Consider the following 20832-nt stretch of genomic DNA (forward strand, 5'->3'; position numbering starts at 1 on the left):
CACGTCCCCACTGCTGAGGCACGGGTCTCCTTCCAATGAAGGAAGGGCTTAGGCCTAGTCTACCACGCTGGCCTAGTGCGTGTTGGTGGACAAAGTTTTCTTAATTAAAGATAATATATTATAAATCTGGTATAAATATAAATTTGGTATGATGGGATTATCGTGCTGTCAATACAATGATAGGATAAGAACATAAAAATATGTTATAACTTCTAATGGATTCATTAAAAAACTCGTACAAAGAAAATACAATTTCGTTAATTAACTACTCTGTAATGTTTTCGGGCACGTTACCAACAGCAGTTAGAACAATAAATAATGGAAAGTAATGCTTTATGATATAATTAAACACGTGACGTGAATTCTACAATATTTAAAACAATCTACCTAAATACAAATATGTACTTAGTACAGATCTATTAAGTTATGTAGGTAAAATCAGTAATAATTATAATAATAATATTGCCATAGAATAACTCGAGACGCCCTTCAGTAGGTCAGTAAGACTGTTTTAAATATACTTTTTCAAAAGAACTGAAAATAAATTATTTGTAAACAAAGTGAAAATTTCCACAGCATTACGCCACAAACGAACTAGGCAAGCAAAGTAGTATCAAACAAATCAATTTAGAGACGAATATATAAAGTGTAGAGCGGCGATAGGTTCAGCTGCTGCGGTTGACAGGGCGTCTGTTAGGTATTGCCGGCGCAGATGTTGCCGCCCCCGCCGCCCGCGCCCCCACCGCCCCCTGGGGGCGCTCTGGGAAACGACACACAAGCGCTCGCCCAAAGGATTATAATAATCGCTCGTGTTTATTTGTTCGGGAACGCGTTTCGAAAAGGTTTAGCATCCCTGTATTGGCGCGGATTGAGTGTGAGTGAGTTCGATTGGGAAGTGTTTTTTTTTTATTATACTGTGTAATTTAAAATGGGTTTTTGTATGTTCCGTCAGGAATTCTAAACATGTATTCATTCGAAACTGAAATGCTTGCATAATGTTAGAAAACTGCTGTAAATTCTCGCTGAAATGTTGTTACATTATTTGAGACTTCAGTTGTATTTGTATGGAGTGCTAGCTATTGTTCAACTTTTAAACATTAGTAGGTATTTTGTGTAAGCACCATAACGAGAATAAAACTAAACATACAATGTTTACGGAACTCTGGATGGTAATTTTCATATAAGAGACACTTGAAAAACTGAAAAACCAGTCCATAACATCACACCTACAACAAGCTCATTCCTCCACCCCCTTCCCGTCCACTAATAGCATGGGAGGGAACACCTGAGTACATATCGAACAAGCACGACCCAGCTGTGCCAATGTGCAGGTGTGCAGCTGTGCAGGTGTGCAGGTGTGCAGCTGTGCAGGTGTGCAGGTGTCAGGTGTGCACACTTCTTCCATTTGTGAACTGGCCGCATTATGCTGAATAGAAAATGAGATGAATTATCAATCACATGATAATATGAACGTACTGGGGCGATCATCACACATAGTTCTGTGTCTGGCCACGCTACTCGGTATGTGCAATTAGAGTTTTAGCGCTGCAGATTTGACTTCGCGAAGCTCCACGGCTCTATCCTCCTGACCCCGAGAGGTATAAATGTATATGTCGCAGGCAACTGGTTTAATCTCCTGTTTGATTGAACCACTAGCCCGTTCATTGGATGGCGCTGTTCAGTTGTATGACTAGGCCGAACGTTGATTGTACAAGCGTCACAAAACGTCCAACTAGTTAGCTGACTTAAAATCAGTCAGGTGGTGAATAAAACAAATATGGCGTCTAACAGCTAACAGCTGACACAAAAAGCACCTATATTGTTAGTTTTTTGCAAATAAATTAGCTTTAAAGTGTGTTATTTGAGTTAAAATAGTGTGACAACATGGATTTACCTATTATTACGCCGCGGGCGGATAGTTACAAAGAACAAAAAGTGGCGAAACTGGATAATTATGAACAACAATATGAAGGTACGTTTATTGTTATTGTTTAGTTAATTTGTGAGATAAGAGCTTTGTAACATAGTCTTTTTGTTGACTCTTGTCTGGTGATGTTCACCCTAACCAGACATTACAAAGTTGCTATACTATATCCCATTCAACGACTTCGCTGAATGACGTTCAGTCAAGACGTCGAACGTTACAATCAACGACTTGACGAGTTGTCCTTTAGTCATACAACTGAATAGCGCCATCCAATGAACGGGCTAGTGGTTCAATCAAACAGGAGATTAAACCAGTTGCCTGCGACATATACATTGTTAATAAATTTTTAAAAAATTAAAAAAAAATACTACTGAACTGTTTTGTCGCTTTGTCAAAGAACAAATTGTTTTAGGGATAGGTACTTTATAAAACTTTAAAGGAATAACAGGGATACTCCATAAAACTTTTAATATAGGTATTTTTAAACTATATCTTCTTCCTTGCCTTATCCTTATTAAACTATATATTATATTTTTTTTCAATGTCCTACTCATAGCACGCCAGGTGTCACGAGGCTATCTCGTTGTAATAAGGGTGTCGATTACGTGACAATTGTCGCTCATTCGTTCGTGGATTAAGAGAGTGACCCCCATGCTACTAAGAGCAAGAAATAACTAACTAAGCTATGTGTGATGAGCCCCTATAGCCGGGCCCGTATGCTATAAAACTATCTATTAGGTATTTCGAAACTGTCTGTCACCATGGACCTTCGCACTTTATGCTGGTAAAGTTAACAAATGAAGAAAAATATAGGGTTCAATTTTATCAGTGATGTTCCCCGTCTGTACGTCAATGTACCCTTCATACTTACATCATGGTATGGGACCATCTCAAAATTAGCAGAAAAAATATTAAGTGAAAAAACAATCTTGTACTTTTACCGTTTGAAATTGAAGATTAAAACCTCAGATCAACAATAGTTGGTCTGAGAATACAACGAGAAAGCGCTTAGCCATGTTTCATATAAACCGACGCTGCAGTTCCAATGCTAGGCGCTCTAGGCTCTTCTATAGAGGTAAGTAAAAAAAATAAAGTCTTTATTGACACCATACTTAAAATCAAAAATGTAAGCTGAGAATATTGAAAACATAAAAATTAAACATCTAAAACATAAATTTTAAAACTTTTAAGAACTAAAAAAAAAACTGGTTACAATCAATATTAAAGCCTTTTTTTACTGAGCACAGTGGCTGCGACCCCCATGCAGTTGAGAATTAAGATATCACACTTATATCGCTCGAATTAAGAACTGTCGAAAGTCCAGCATACATTGTACGTTACTCGTCAGATTCGTAAAAGAGTTTATGAAAACACAAGTTTATAAATAATCTGGCTTCTGTCAGTAGCAACAGATGTCCAGTGGTCTGTGCCACCACTGCCACTATTGTTTTGTACATATCTCGACTACGGAACATAGTAGGGCGTTACAAAAGTGGTGTAAGCTGAAAGGGGGTGACTCAGGGGGTCATTCTGAACAACTTGTGAACTGCGACTTTTGGAAATTCGCGAAAAAATACTACTGTTGTTGATAGTAGTCAGAATAAATCACGTGACCAACAAAGTTTCTATGTAGAATATGGATTTAAGGGTATGTTACAATCACACACAAACAAATTATTAGTATAACTAAGCCTAATATGGAGAAGCAATCAGAACAGTATTCTAATAGTGGACAGTAATTGGTTCAACATTCTTTAAAAAAAAACTTTTCTAGATACCCTAATTTTAACCAAAAACCCTTCCATCCACGTCTCAGCCACCACTATGTCTCAACCAGCTGTCGGTATACAATAATAGTAAAAAAAACTAAAGCCGTTCATATGACGGCGCCGCCTGTGACCCGCAGATGTCGGCCTGGTCCCGCCCGCCCCAGCTCAGCGCCCGCCCAAAGACGGAATATATATTTTTTAATTTCATAAGTTCGGGCCGGTGCCTTCGGAAGTAAATTTTGGCGCAGCCGGCGGCATAGTTAGTTACGTCGAAGTGTCAATATAGCTACGGATGTGTTTGGAGTTTTAAAACTATGGTTTGTTTGCGTGCTAAGTAGGCTGCTCCTTAGAAACTTTGTTGGTCACGTGACTTTTGACAATGAGGAGTAGCGCTTTTTCTAAAGCAAATTTTCCTAATTTGTAGAATAAAAGTTGTGGTTTAGAATGGCGAGCTAACACACCACTTTCAGCTTACTCTTTTGCATTACCCTGTATATCTGCGATTCTATATTTCCAGTTTAAGCTAGAGTTAAACATATTCTTTGGCGGTATCCCCATTACAGAGGCAGTCAATAGCAGCAACAAAAATAATACAGACGAATTGAGAATTTCGAATTCCGCAGCAAGTAAGCGCCAACTTCGATAGAGGTCCATAATGAAACTGTGAACAGTTTTCAGGTTTTCAGTAATTTCGCGTCGATGTTATTTAAAAGTCATAATTATTTGCGCGTGTGCGTGGCGGCGGCGTAATGTGGCTGTCAGGCGCAGGGGCCAGACTGCTCACTGCCGCTCGTCATAGTCCTAGGGGGTCACTCTATACTGACGAAAAACGAACGAACGAGAGCTGTCGTGCAATCGGCACGTTAAATACAACAAGACCAGGAACCTAAATAACGTTGCATCGGTGGAAACCCGATGGTGTTGCTTATAGATGGCCTTTATCTACGTAGATAAACGTTCCTATATATCGCGCTGTGCGTTACAGTTAGTAAAGTTGTGCTAACGTGAGGGCACAATTTCTGTGCGCCTGTGACAGAGACAAATATATAAAGGGCGATTACCGTTTTCCCTGTGCTTAGCGACCGCGCTATAGGTACATAATTTCATAATTTTCCTAGAATTTAACCAATATTGGACATATTTCCCTCAGCCGACGTGTGGTAGTGAGCGAGCTGTACAGTCGCGCGGAACTTTGATTAAAGCCGGTAAAACGAACTCACCGCTGAACTCGCCTGTACCGGCAACTTGCTGCTGGCTATGGACGGCATTTGACAGATTGTAATCAACATTCTAATGATGAATTTCACTACGTGTCGTATGTAGGCAATATGTAGGATGTAGGTACTCCACAGATAGTGAATAGACACTATACTATCAATCAACGGTAGATATTTAGAGTTTTTGAAACTAGCGGATAATTTAATAAGTTCTACACTACAAATCTCTGGTTCTACAACAAACGGCCAACATACTCGCTCTACTACCATGATAATATTATGAACTAGGTACATCTAAGAACAACATATAAGGCGCTGTATTTGGTAATCATAATCATAATCATAATCTTTATTTCAAAAATATTCTTACATTCTTGTTATACATAATATATTATATAGTAGAACAAGGGTCAAGTCTCTACTCCCTAAATAGGTGGAAAACCTGTAGCTTAGGATGAGTAGATGCTCTTCCCTAGAATATTGTACGATTGTAACTAACTACTAATTTGATGCTGTTTCTGTTACTTATCGCTTTTGTTTAGATTGTGTTCTAAGTGAGTCTGTGATTAAACACTCGAGCTAGGGTTTTGTTTTGACACCGTATTAATTAGATTTGCCAGTCAGACAAGCGTCAGCCGCTGACTTCTAGGGTGCCTCCTACGTACGTGGCAAAGATTGTCGATAGCTAATGTATAGGTGGGGTCACTAAGTCTGGCTCTTTTCGTGCTCTGATCAGGTGTGGTTGATGAATTGATGATAAATGGTACTTCTGAATTCGCCCCCCCCCCCCCCTCACTCCATTACCCCGCGCCGCCCCCGCGCACACCTGCTCACGAGAGGGTTCGACGCAGAAGCGATCTGTCAGCTGATAGATTAGCGAATGATACTTGTGAGATAAAAGTATTAATGTATGTTTGTCTATTGGTTATGAGTGTTTAATAACGAAAAAAACATCCGAATGCAATCGAGGTCTGATGTCGTTTAAACTAAAGTCAAAATCGCAAGTAATTTACAAAAGTCAGATTTTTCTATCTTACCTGGTTCAAAGGTTCCCATTATGCCAGCAACGATCCTCTGAAATTACAAGGCACGACAGACATAGACATAATCACATTGCGGTTGCTCCATGTTGATCATCAGTGAGCAATGGTCACCTGACCCAATTTTCTCCCACAGCGAAAAAACCGCATGCAGAGTGCTTATTTATCTGTAATCTGTAAGTCTTCAAGGGTGCCAAAAACCCGCACCCACAACAAAAACCATACATTCCAAATATTAAATAAACCTCTAACAAAAACGATGATGTAACGATACCAGCATCCAACAGTACTACAATCAGCATCAGTAACCGCAGTAACAAGCTGTATGCGGGTCCCGTAGCTCGCTATCTGCCGGGATTAGCCATTGTTGTGACGAGCTGAGGCTGCGGGCGCGAGGTAGCATTGTTAAATTGGTACAGTGATACATATGATAGATGTATTTATAGTCATGAGTAATGAAAGAGTTCCACTTACAGAAGGACAACACTCAATGACGACACTAAATGACCCCAATTTTCTCAAACATTTAACTCAACAAAATTTGATAAAAATAAGTAGTGTTTGTAGTGAACACGCGGGTCACTTAAACGCCCGGCATCGGCAGCCTATACCCCGTTGGAAATAACATTTATAATCTCACGTTCTGAGATTATAAATGTATAAATGAAAATTATTCGTAAAAAAAATGAACTGAAGACTTGCATCTTTCAGGTTCCTCTGATACGATATCTCAGTTTCTTTGAAGGATTATGACGACAATTTTCTTTCCGCAGACCTTTCTGGACGGTCACTCTAGCTTACGAAAAACAAATTTATGGAGCGCTGTTGCTAGCTATGCCTGTTTCATCAAGAAAGAGTAGTTCCCTAAGTCATACCTACATCATAGCAGATGTCCGCACTAGGTAGCTGAACACTTTATGTACACACGGCAACGTTAAATGGTTGGCAGGGCACACTAACGTAGGTAGTGTATGTGTGTGTCAGCGACGTCGACGTAATTATTTAGTTCTGGGCAACCCACACACGGATATTGTAAGCATGTAGTTGTGCCAGTGACAATGATTCATTGTTTTTATGATATGAAGCAAAATTTTGCAATGCATTGTAATAGATTGAATGGCTCAGTTGGTATGATAGTAGACTTACAATAAAAGGTATGGTGGTTCAAATCCCTGTGAACTTGCAAAATTCCTTTTTTGTTTTTTTTTATTGATTTAGTTTATTTTTTAATATGGCTAATAATAGTATTGTAGTATATACGAATAAAAGCAACACAGAAAGTAAATGAAACAAGTTATTAAGTGTTAAAATTACAAAATTTATTCTTGCCGTAACATAAACATTAAGGATGTTACGTTTTTGTTGTTTTTCGTTTTAAAACATAGTTGTAGTTTATATTAATAAGGAAAATTTTCAATTTGCAGTTTTAAATCATAATAAACATCAGAAAAGGATGGACTGGCTGTTTTACTAAAGTAAATAGGCAAGTCATTAGTTATATGAATCAACATGTTAATTAGCTAGAAATAAGATAACTTATTCCAACCTCAGTAACAATAACATCATTAACACATTGGCTTACCCATAATTGTAAATAATAATAAGTATTTAACAAAATAACTAAAATCTTATACAAATGGAAAACTAAAAATTACTGAGCTAACCCCAATAACTATAATTTTCACCACTTTTTCGCCATAATATCTTACCATCCATCCTTGTCTGACTTAAAGGACTTTTCATCACTAAATATCACCACATTGTTGCACCAATCAAAGTTTAAAATAGTCAGTCGCAAAACGCACTCTGTTTCGACGATGCTGATCGGTTAGAGCAATTTTCTTCGTCGGCCTCCGACACCGCAACCCTGCAGCACGCAAGTGAACCCGTACGGTTTGTAGGGATAGATTATGTGTTGTGGCCGTAGAACGGGTGCTGCAGAACGGATCAGCGCTATGTGCAGCTACGATTTCTCGATGGCGTGGTGATGCATCCGTATAGACGACTACTGTGCCGAATCTGCGTATCGGTGAACCCATAATTGAACAGTTCTCCTCTGCAAACAAAAAAAACAAATACTTAGCTTATACAAATACAAATATTCTAACAGTCAAATAAAATATTTACAATTCTATGTTACTTACCGTTAAACGTCTTGCGATTTCACTAATTGTAATATTTTGTTCATAGAATACAATTATCTCCGCCTTTTTGAACATGGTCAAATGACTTTCCATAGTGACTGCGAAGATAAATTAATTATAAATTGACAAATCACAAAGTGAATCACTATGCAGACGCAGAGGTGAATTGTCACTAAAACTAAAAACTAATTTCGTTTATTCATATTGTATGAGGGTAGAATGGTTTTACTTCTCAAATGAAGAACGAATCATATATTTTTAGCGAAGAGAAATAGTCGACAGCTATGCAGCTTGTAGTCATTTGTCAATTTCAAATAAATTTATTTTATACTCAACAGCGTTTAAATTAACGCTAAATTTAAATAAAGTAAAATAAAAATACCCATCAGTGGACTCGAACTCACGACCTATGTTTCATAAGTCTAACATACTACCAATGAGCTACGAAGAGTATAGCTACAAGTTGTGAAATTTTGCTTCAAGTCAATTTTATAACTATTTGACTTACTCGACCGGTTGATATTTTTATGTCACAGCTGGTGTAAGGGCGTTTGCCTACGCGCAAACTCGTTTGTGCTGTTGTGTGTGTGTGTGGTTTGTTACTGGTGTATTTACCGATTTCTGCTTTATTGCACACATAGACCACGTTAGTGTGCACACATACACTACGTTTGTGTGCCCTGCCAACCATTTGGAGGTGCCGTGTGTAAGTCTCGTAAATACACTTAAATATTTAAATAAATTTACATACAGCGGGGTATCGCGGCCAGCGTCTTGGGTACCCTACCCGACAGTGGCAGCGATCTGGCCAGCATCTTCTTTTTAGTTTAATTTTAATTTTATATTAGTTAGTTTTAGAGTTAGGGATTAATATTTTATCATGTATTGTATAATAATTATAAAAATAAACCCATTTAGTAAAAAAGCAAAAAAAAAAAAAAAGAAGTAATAACAAAAAAAAAAAAAATTTACCTAGTACCTACATATCCTGGACTTTAGATACATAAGCAGACACCAGACGTGGAGGATACCAGATTGTTCCAACATGCTTTGTACGCGCCACCTGCTACATCGTGCCATCATGTTTGTCCAACATTGTCCCTCGACAATGGCCAGTGGGAACATTTGAACAAACACGCCACTGTAGACGTAGACAAACGTCAGATTATGACAATGATGTACTTTACGTACTTACTTTTATTATAATTTACATGTTTTCAGGGAACTTTTGGTTTGGAGACTACGAACAGGCAAACGCAGCGTGGGACGCTCTCCTGCCCGCTGGACTGACGACCGTAGGCGGGTGGCGGGTAGTGGTTTGATGAGGAAGGCCGAGGACCGAGTGTTGTGGCGCTCCTTGGGAGAGGCCTATGTCCAGCAGTGGATGATTATTGGCAGATGATGAATGATGATGAAGGGAACTTACTAAATTGAATAGTATGTTCGTTCGTCGATTTAGAGAGTGACCCTCTAGGTTAGGTAGGTATTGTTTCTCAGCCCTCCTTATCCACTTAGCTAGGTTAGCCTTTAAATAAGATCAGCATTAATAGGACAAATTGAGTCGCTTAAAATATTTTTATTTTTAATGTTCATTAGCACCTGAAAACAAACTTTTCACAGCAGTTGCCAACCGTCTTAACACACACACACACACACACAAACCAAAACCCAAAACCATTCGTCTCGGATTTCATTGTACAGTTGAGTACATACATCAAACGTTACACTCAACCGCCCTTATGTTCTACGCAGTAAGAGTGACAGTCGAGTAGCCGGTGTTATATTAGGCGAATGTGTGGCAGCCATCTGTCAAAACACGCGGCGCGTGCGCAGAAGACCGGCTGAGTAAATGAACAGATATCGCGACTGGAACTCACGAATTACTGGAAATATTGTGCTAATATTCAGCTGAAATACCTACTTTCATACCTGATAAGTAATGAATGATTACCAGTCATTTTTAGAGAGGCTTCATTCGGTCACAAAACCTACAGTCTTCAATAGTCACCTTAGTTTCGGAAGGGTAGTGGATGGTACTTTTACCAGTGTAATATTTGAACCTTTTCAGTGGCAGGGTTCTATTCTGTATAACGTGTGTATTCCATGTATTTCAGGCATGGTAGGTAGGTATCTCCTAAGCTTCTTGAGTGATTTCTCATCTTATTCCTTGAAAAATGATTGACGACCGTATGGCGTAGTGGTTAGTGACCTGACTACTGAGCCGATGGTCCCGGGGTCGATTCCCGGCCGGGGCAGATATTTGTTTAAACACAGATATTTGTTCTCGGGTCTTGGATGTGCCCGTAAAATGGCAATAGGCCCGCCCCCTATTACATTGGGACTAACATAACACTCTGGCGAAAAGTGGGTGCAGCAATGCACCTCTGCCTACCCCGCAAGGGAGTACATTAGTACATTTTTTTTTATTTTTTTTTTATTTTATTTTTTTTTTTTTTATTTATTTGGTACACAAAACAGAATAAAATCATTACAAATTAACCCCCTTATTCATAGAGAAGTTACAAAACGTTTTAACTAATAAACTGTTTTGTCCCTCTCCAACAAAGAACAATTTGTTCTTTGACAGAGAGGGACAAAACAGTTTATTAGTTAAAACGTGTTGTAACTTTTCTATGAATAAGGGGGTAAGAATATAAGCATTGAAGAACATAGATCTAGATTTCATTCCAAAGCATGCATACACATAATCATATTAATATAAGGAACATGCTACATAATTAATTTATCATAATATCTATCAAGTGTTCATAATTTCATTCAATAGGTACAAACAATTTTACATAATAATTTACAAACATATTTCAATAATTATAACTTACGTTACGATACAATTTAATTAAAAATTTTAATCGATATAAAATTTAAAAATGTAATAATACTGACAATATTCTATTCTATTCTATTAAATTAAAAGTAATTTTGAAAAATAAATAATCAAATTGACAAAATTAAATTTATAATGGCGTGCTATTTTGAAAGATTTTGGTTAAGCATCCTTTGAATTTATACCTACGGCAGTCAAAAATATCTATGTCTGGAAATGATTGTATGGTTTCATTATAAACTCTACACATTCTCACTATTGGATTGTAATAGGAAGTGTTGTTAATGTATACCCTCAGGGTAAAAGGTAGGTATTTGCGACATCTATTGCGGGTATTAAAATTGATTAGGGACAACAAGTCGGGACAGTCTATCATGTTGTGTATGATTTTGTATAAATGAATAAGGGTCAATTCAGACGTACCACAACCACACCACAGCCACAACCACACCACAACCACGCGATGTGGTCGGGCGTATATTTTGTATTGACAATGAATAATCCAATTCACACGTGCCACATTTTGTCGTTGTTATCGACCACCTGTGTAATACGACCACATCGCAACCACATCGCAACCACAACGCAACCACATCGCAACGGCAACGCCGCCACGCGGCGGCGGCACCGCGGCAACCTGTTTTCCGTATTAACTGCACACGACGACGTGGTTACCACATCGAAATGACAGCGACAACGCAACCACATCGACATTTTTTCGCTGCCACAACGCAACTGCAAAAAGCCGCTGTCACACAATTCACACGTAACCACAGCTTGACCACATTTTGTCGCTGCGACGTGGTGTGGTTGTGGTACGTGTGAATTGACGCTTAGGTCAGATTGTTTTCTGCGGACATCCAAACGCATAATGTTAAATTTATTTAACCTTTGGTCATAGTTAGATAGGGTGCGTCCAAGATTACACCTGTACGACAATATCCTGAGAAATCTCCTTTGTACTCTCTCTATGCTATCGCTATGAACAATGTAAAACGGAGACCATATGATACAACCGTATTCCAGAATACTGCGGACAAGGCTATAATAGAGAGTGATCGAACTATAAGGTTTTTTAAATTCCTTGGTAGACCTAAGCACGAACCCCAATATTCTGTTTGCTTTGCTAACTATATTTTGATAATGGGGTTTAAATGAAAGTCGTTCATCGAAATAAACACCCAAATCCTTTATAGTGGTTTCACGACCTAGAGTTCGACCTGATAATCTGTAATCATAAAGGATTTTATGATGCTTATTCGTAAACGAGATCACTGAACATTTACAAGGCGTGAGTGCGTGTTTTTTTTTTCTTGAAAAATAACGGAACCAAGATTCGTCAAGACTTTAAGAGTGATCTAAGCTAGCTTTAAGAGGTAGTGTACACACGGCACCTCCAAATGGTTGGCAGGGCACACAAACGTAGTGTATGTGTGCACACTAACGTGGTCTATGTGTGCAATAAAGCAGAAATCGGTAAATACACCAGTAACAAACCACACACACACACACAACAGCACAAACGAGTTTGCGCGTAGGCAAACGCCCTTACACCAGCTGTGACATAAAAATATCAACCGGTCGAGTAAGTCAAATAGTTATAAAATTGACTTGAAGCAAAATTTCACAACTTGTAGCTATACTCTTCGTAGCTCATTGGTAGTATGTTAGACTTATGAAACATAGGTCGTGAGTTCGAGTCCACTGATGGGTATTTTTATTTTACTTTATTTAAATTTAGCGTTAATTTAAACGCTGTTGAGTATAAAATAAATTTATTTGAAATTGACAAATGACTACAAGCTGCATAGCTGTCGACTATTTCTCTTCGCTAAAAATATATGATTCGTTCTTCATTTGAGAAGTAAAACCATTCTACCCTCATTTAGGGTTTCGTTTTTCCCGACCTTTTTCTGTTCCCGGGAAACGGGAATTTTTTTTACGATTTCCCGGGAATTCCCGGGAAACGGGAATTTATTTTAAATGCTTGGTTTTGCTATTTTCGGGTATTAAAAGTCTATCAAAACACTTACAATTAAATCAAATATACTTTTATCACTCGTACACATAGAAAAAAGCAACTGTCAGATAAATTTACAACCAAAATTATAATGATTTGTTTTACATGCCAAATCATTTGTGTTTCTTAATTGTAAATTAAACAATAACAAAGGTATTATTATTAACAGTTTGAAAATAATATTATTATGACATATAATTAAAATAGAAAATTAATTACACTTGAGATAATGTTTTTTGAAAAATTTAATTTCACTCCACGATTTATCGCTCAACCTACTTCTTATTTTGCTTTTTTCTATGCGTTAGTAATTTTATAAAAAAAATAAACGCGGACACCTAACAGGGACATAAAAAAAATACGACAGGCGTCACACTAGCCTTAGCTTTTACCTACTCTTAGGTCACATATGTAAAAGCCGATCAATTGTTTGGTTTTAGGTAGGAGGTAGGACCAACAGATAAATAAAGATGAAAATATTGAATCAGGAAGAGGTGAAACAAGGTGATGTAGATGAGTCATTTATCTTTGCAATGCAGCTGTGTGAAAACAATAAAACGCATGTTTTTCCAATAATTTACAACATAACCAAGTTTCTGATCGTAGGTAGACGACAAGCCTGCCGATATTTTTTGGTTTGGTAGGAGAAACTGATAAATAAAGATGAAAATATAGCATAGAATCGATTAAAAATCAAACCCGGGAATTCCCGGGAATGCAATTTTTTTCCCGGTTTCGGGAAGGACAAATTTCCCGGGAATTCCCGGGTACGGGAATTCCCGGGAACACGGGAACGAAACCCTAACCCTCATACAATATGAATAAACGAAATTAGTTTTTAGTTTTAGTGACAATTCACCTCTGTGTCTGCATAGTGATTCACTTTGTGATTTGTCAATTTATAATTAATTTATCTTCGCAGTCACTATGGAAAGTCATTTGACCATGTTCAAAAAGGCGGAGATAATTGTATTCTATGAACAAATTATTACAATTAGTGAAATCGCAAGACGTTTAACGGTAAGTAACATAGAATTGTAAATATTTTATTTGACTGTTAGAATATTTGTATTTGTATAAGCTAAGTATTTGTTTTTTTTGTTTGCAGAGGAGAACTGTTCAATTATGGGTTCACCGATACGCAGATTCGGGACAGTAGTCGTCTATACGGATGCATCACCACGCCATCGAGAAATCGTAGCTGCACATAGCGCTGATCCGTTCTGCAGCACCCGTTCTACGGCCACAACACATAATCTATCCCTACAAACCGTACGGGTTCACTTGCGTGCTGCAGGGTTGCGGTGTCGGAGGCCGACGAAGAAAATTGCTCTAACCGATCAGCATCGTCGAAACAGAGTGCGTTTTGCGACTGACTATTTTAAACTTTGATTGGTGCAACAATGTGGTGATATTTAGTGATGAAAAGTCCTTTAAGTCAGACAAGGATGGATGGTAAGATATTATGGCGAAAAAGTGGTGAAAATTATAGTTATTGGGGTTAGCTCAGTAATTTCTAGTTTTCCATTTGTATAAGATTTTAGTTATTTTGTTAAATACTTATTATTATTTACAATTATGGGTAAGCCAATGTGTTAATGATGTTATTGTTACTGAGGTTGGAATAAGTTATCTTATTTCTAGCTAATTAACATGTTGATTCATATAACTAATGACTTGCCTATTTACTTTAGTAAAACAGCCAGTCCATCCTTTTCTGATGTTTATTATGATTTAAAACTGCAAATTGAAAATTTTCCTTATTAATATAAACTACAACTATGTTTTAAAACGAAAAACAACAAAAACGTAACATCCTTAATGTTTATGTTACGGCAAGAATAAATTTTGTAATTTTAACACTTAATAACTTGTTTCATTTACTTTCTGTGTTGCTTTTATTCGTATATACTACAATACTATTATTAGCCATATTAAAAAATAAACTAAATCTATTAAAAAAAACAAAAAAGGAATTTTGCAAGTTCACAGGGATTTGAACCACCATACCGATTATTGTAAGTCTACTATCATACCAACTGAGCCATTCAATCTATTACAATGCATTGCAAAATTTTGCTTCATATCATAAAAACAATGAATCATTGTCACTGGCACAACTACATGCTTACAATATCCGTGTGTGGGTTGCCCAGAACTAAATAATTACGTCGACGTCGCTGACACACACATACACTACCTACGTTAGTGTGCCCTGCCAACCATTTAACGTTGCCGTGTGTACGTTACAAAAGCAGAATTTTATTCTTATTCAATGAGAGCAGTACTTATGTTATTCTTATTTCATGTGAGCAAGCAATATGAGAAATATTTGAAAGACAACTTTGAGATACACAAAACGTATTCCACACCGCTAAACATCTATTCACCACCTGTCTACCACTTACTTATTCGTATAACAAGTCCTTTATGAACGGACCGGGGTACCAGGCGTCCATAACCGCTAAGGAGAGTGGCGTGGCGAGAGGAGATTGGGGCAGCGTGATGCGTGCACAAACAGCGCTGGCGGACGCTGATAAAGTAGCGCCAACACGCCCCGCGCACCCCGCGCCCCGCATGCGGGCCGGAGGGATAGCAAGAATCGGAGAATTTGTTTTTGATGCTGGGAAATGTTTAATAAAGGTGATGGGTCTAATTGTTTCGAATGTAGATGTTTATCGGAAGGAAATTAAGTGTACTTATGAGTAGGATGTTAAAATCTAGGAGAATTTATAATGTACCTATGTACTTAAATGTAAATGGCAATATTTTTTTATGAAGTGTATGTAGTTGATGAAAATGACTACATATTAAACGAAAAATACGAAATGATGGTTATTAATTAATTAATGTGCTGTGATCTCAGATTACCAATTTAAAAACCAATAAAATAAATTATTTCTCCCACCTGCCCTGAAGTTGAGGCCTTATTCAAATAATTTCAGACAATCCAGCAAAATAATACAGGGTGTTCAAAAAAGGTACACTAACGTTAACAACTGAAATTGCGTGAGTCAATATTTATTTTGTTAAGTAAATAAGCGCATATTTTTTCATTTCTTGGGTAACTAAATTAAATATAATATGTATATAATATAAAAATAAGTAATATAGAGTATCATTTTATTAAGTGCAACAAATCGCTTCTGCTGTCGCTACGGCCCGCATGTATGTAGAGTTGTTCTGTTTGTTCAAGAGATGCGGGAGCGAGTGACCGACAGCGGCCAGAGAGGTTATTTATTACGTAGATTACACCCCTGTTACAAAAATCTGGTGTTATAAGTTTAAAGTGTACGTATGTCTTTTTATTAGCCATCTTTCTTCAAAATCAGTACAGCAGCCGTTCAAATGTTTCTTTCTTTCTTTAGGTAAGGTTCATTAGTGTACAGGGCAGAATCCAGATGACAGAAAGAAATCTAAGGGTTGGCTGCAAACCTTTCTGTCAGTCTATTTTTTTACATGATCACGGGGCGAGAGGGATGAGAAGGACGAGAGAAATGAGTACCATTAAAACCATAGTGTCCATAAGGTTCGGGCACGTTATGCCGGGCCGCATCGCATCGTATCGCAATCGTGTTTGATTATAAAAATCGCTATGCCCTAGCATAAGTTTGCTATACTATAGTTAAAAAAAAATACTTATTTGAGAAATTTTCACGATGTGGCCCGGCCATAATGTGCTCGAACCTTTAAAGGACACAATAGATAAAACAAAGTTTTCATCCGAATTTATCAATGCGTTAATCAAACCAGCGACAATAATAATGATTATAATTACAAGTAACATATTCATGCACGTTATTAGGAATACATTAAATAGGTGAACCCATCAGGTGCTAGTTCGCACGCCGGCTCCTAATTGTTCGGAAACGCCGCTAGAGGGCGGCACGGGCGAGCAATTATACGATGTCGAATGGAGGGCGGCGTTTTCACACCCTGTATATACACACTGTGTAGTTACAGGTGTATTGTTTCTGATAAACAGGTAATTGTTAGTCTGGTACAATTATTGATGGTTTTGATAGATTGTTTTAAAAATATTCAGGACTTTAGATAAATAGCTGTCAAACCGCAAACGCCTCATAAATGTGTTAAAATAGCTTCTAGAAACATTTTATGGTAACTTAAGTAAGTTTCATGTTACATCAACTTTATTTTGAAAATTATCATAAGTTTAGGCTTCTACTTCAACGCATTTCATTTCACGCTATTAATAATATTTTACCACAGGTTTTCAGGCTAAAATTACATAAGTTAAGTTTATTATTTCAACGTAAGTATTTCATTTCAAGGTATTGAAATATTTTAATGTTTTACCACAAATTCTTTAACGCCGTCTAATTTAAGACCCAAAATAAACGAAGAACAACCCCCCCCCCCCCTCTTAACTGGAAACACCACCGCCCATTTCATTTCACAATCAATTAATCTACACCCTTCAAGTACGGATAGCAACACAATTCAAGACTACCTGTGAATAAAGGTGCCTGCTGACGTTACATCGTATGAAATAATTTATAAACTTGTATTGTTTATGGGCAGTGAATAATCATGATGATGGTCTGATGACGCAGCAAACTACAAAAAGGGTATTGGCTTTTTTATAAATATGTGTTCAAAAGCAAAGTGCGCGACGGATTTATAACCATCCATTCATAGTTTTACATAGTGGTAGGTACAGTATAGACATATACTCGCCTTATTATAAAACGAAGCCTAAGATATAGTTCTAGTTAAAACCCGGCTTTAGGCTACTGTTTTGAGATCACTGTAGACTATAACCGTTTCTAAACCAGCACTATCTTTAGTTCTAATTTTATAATAATAAGAGCTATGTATATATACAGGGTCAGAGTACCAGGCGCTCAGCCACAGTGGGGAGGTGGAACAATAAGAGCGGCGCCAGGTGCCGGCGCAGGTGCGCGCTAGGTATAAATTTTGATAGAAATTTTCCAATAACGCCGCACGGTTGGGAATAATTTTTCTTCTTCCACTCCGGGGAGGTCACTCTATACTGACGAAAAACTAAGTTTCACAGCTCTAACGTTTTTAGTTAGTTTTTCATCAGTATAGAGTAACCCTACGGTTTGCCAGTGCATCGGGCACTTTAGTTTTTTTCTTTATTTGTTACTTGTAACTCTTGGAACTGGCCGTTTTCAGGACCTGATTGGTGGAGGTTATGAAGAAAGTTCGTAAGTAGGTATTTTAAATTTGGAATAATCATGGCAAAAGCTGGGAAGCTTTATTATTATCACAACTAAGTTTTAATGTTTTGAAACCGGAAGTTACCTAATTATTGCTTAAAATAACCCTGATTTTGATCTTTGACGACCGAATGGCGTAGTGGTTAGTGACCCTGACTACTGAGCCGATGGTCCCGGGTTCGATTCCCGGCTGGGGCAGATATTTGTTTAAACACAGATATTTGTTCTCAGGTCTTGGATGTGCCCGTAAAATGGCAATAGGCCCGCCCCCTATTACATTGGGACTAACATAACACTCTGGCGAAAAGTGGGTGCAGCAATGCACCTCTGCCTACCCCGCAAGGGAGTTTAGTACAAGGCGTGAGTGCGTGTGTGTGTGTGTTGATCTTAGGGAAGGCTTACTTTTGATTGTTAGGTGGTAGGTTCACCAAAAAATGATAATGTTACTAATAATATTTATCCAGTTTTGATTATTTCTTTAATATTATCCACATTTTCACCGAACGTTCATTCTTTAACCCTTATAACTAGATGACTTGAACAAAAAACCATTGCGCCAATACCAATACTTCATGCCCAAAAATCTCATAATCCCGTAATGTGTAATGTGATGTATTATTTTTGTATCGCGGGGGGAGGGGGGGGGTGGTTAATGACGCAATATGCCGGCAGCAGCTGATGGCTGCAGCTGTGGGGCGCCCTTTCAGGAGTTCGTGCCTCATTTATTTATTTATTTTATTTTTCTTTACAGCTGGGATTTTGGTTTGGGGGTTTGGAAGTGTTGGCGCTAGTAATGCGGGTAGATAATGTAATACCTAAGTGCATGTAGTAGTTACGTAGTTAGGTACATTGGAATTTCAGAGTCACGTTGGTTTTAAAGGGGATAAAAGTTGTAGTGCATTTTGTTTAAATACTATGTAGGTACTTAAGTACTTAAATCAGATAAGTACATATATATACCTTGTAAGAAAAGATAATTGCTCAGAATCATTTAACGATATTTGGTTAAAATTAATTTATACGAGATACGAACACAATAATGATATAAGTAAGTACTCGTAGGTACTTCATTACTTTCATAATTTTAAACTGTAAACATGAGATAATATTTAACATAGTACAGACCTACTTATAGCCCTAGGGTAGGAAGGGTAGCGTTACAGCCCTTTTGTTTACAATACATAATAGATTTAAGATTAACATAATTTAATAGCTTGATGTTAGCCATCAACCACTATGCACAATATCAAAAGCTCACCTCAACGTTGTGACAGCTGATAGTTCACAGGTTCCCTCGGGAGTTATTCCAGTCTATCACTCGAGAACACGCGCGCACTCAATAATAAATCACTTTTAATATTTACAAAAGTTCAACGGCAAGATTTCGAATAAACAGAACGAAGCTAAACAGTTTTCTTTTTTTCAAATTTAAATTACGAACGCGAGCTGTCAAAGTGACGTGAGTAAACGCGGGAGCGACGTGCGTCCCGCCGCGCGTGCAATGGCCGACTGAATATTGCTCTGAAGAAGGCGGGAAAACGGGTGGATTTTCTCAAATGAAAACGGTTATTGGGCGGTTAACAGCTTTTCCAGGCGGTTTTTATGTTACAAAATTATGTTTGCAAGCTGCAAATTTTCGCTTCGGGAAGGTGTTCGCAGATTTTTTGCTCGCACTTCTGGCTCGGGGCGGAGATTGCAATTATTTTTTCTGTGTACACAGGTTGGCGTGTGGAATTATTGATAGTTATAATTAATCAGATTTAACAAGGGGATAATATCTAGATTTTTGCTGTACGTAATTATAATGATGTATTATCCTTTGTACCCAAGTACGCGAATGAAAAACTTAATGGATCCAGTGAATTTACATTGTTTCCTCAGTATTTTACATATTTTAATTATTTGTATCTAAGTTACTTAAGTAAATATGACAATATTATCCATGGGCACTAAAAGGATAATCTAATCAATTTTCTTTATCATTTTCTTTTAAAAAACATTCCCTTAACATTATATTTTGTCACCGCATATAAAAAGTTACGATCCTCCTTGCCCATCGGCGATGTTATTCGTGCATCAGGTGTGAATTTCCACCAACCCGCACTGAGCCCGCGTGGTGGACTAGGCTTAAATCCCTTCCTTCATTGGAGGGAGACCCGTGCCCTAGCAATATGGACGTGATGGGTTGTGATAACGAAGTATGGATGCCTCTCAGGCGGACGGAGTTCTTCATCTTTTCTTAGTGGTGAAAGGATTCTAACTAATATTATAAATGCGAAAGTAACTGTGTCTGTCTGTAACTCTTTAACGCCAAAAATACTGAGGGAATTTGGATGAAATTTGGTATACAGATGGTCTAGACCGTGAGAAAAAACAAAGGTTACTTTTTATCGCGGAATTCCCACGGGAAAACTTTTTAAGGCGAAGCGAAGCTTGCGGAAACAGCTAGTTATAAATAAAGGGCAGCTTTTGGTTAAGTTTGGTCATTATAAGTTGTATGGCTTTTAAAATCAAACTATCAGAAGAAGTCTCCATAAAATTAAAAGCAAGAATTAATGTCACATAGCCATATACTTGTGCTACTAGAAAAACATTATGAACTAACAGTTGATCAAACAAAATATGGTGTTGATTGTTTTATTATTTTAACAACTGTTTCTGAGTTA

At 37.6% G+C, this 20832-nt stretch overlaps 1 protein-coding gene across 1 annotated transcript in view; it reads right to left on the reverse strand.

Annotated features, from left to right (window-relative positions):
* The window catches only part of LOC105381406 (protein CBFA2T3), a 77394-nt gene extending 57724 nt beyond the window's left edge, over positions 1-19670 (reverse strand). The window contains 1 exon segment of the mRNA XM_048628201.1: positions 19425-19670. The gene's annotated coding sequence lies outside the window, so the exon portion shown is untranslated.
* Positions 19671-20832: the final 1162 nt, after the last annotated feature.

This window comes from Plutella xylostella, chromosome 20 (assembly GCF_932276165.1).
Source record: "Plutella xylostella chromosome 20, ilPluXylo3.1, whole genome shotgun sequence".
Lineage (NCBI taxonomy): Eukaryota > Metazoa > Arthropoda > Insecta > Lepidoptera > Plutellidae > Plutella > Plutella xylostella.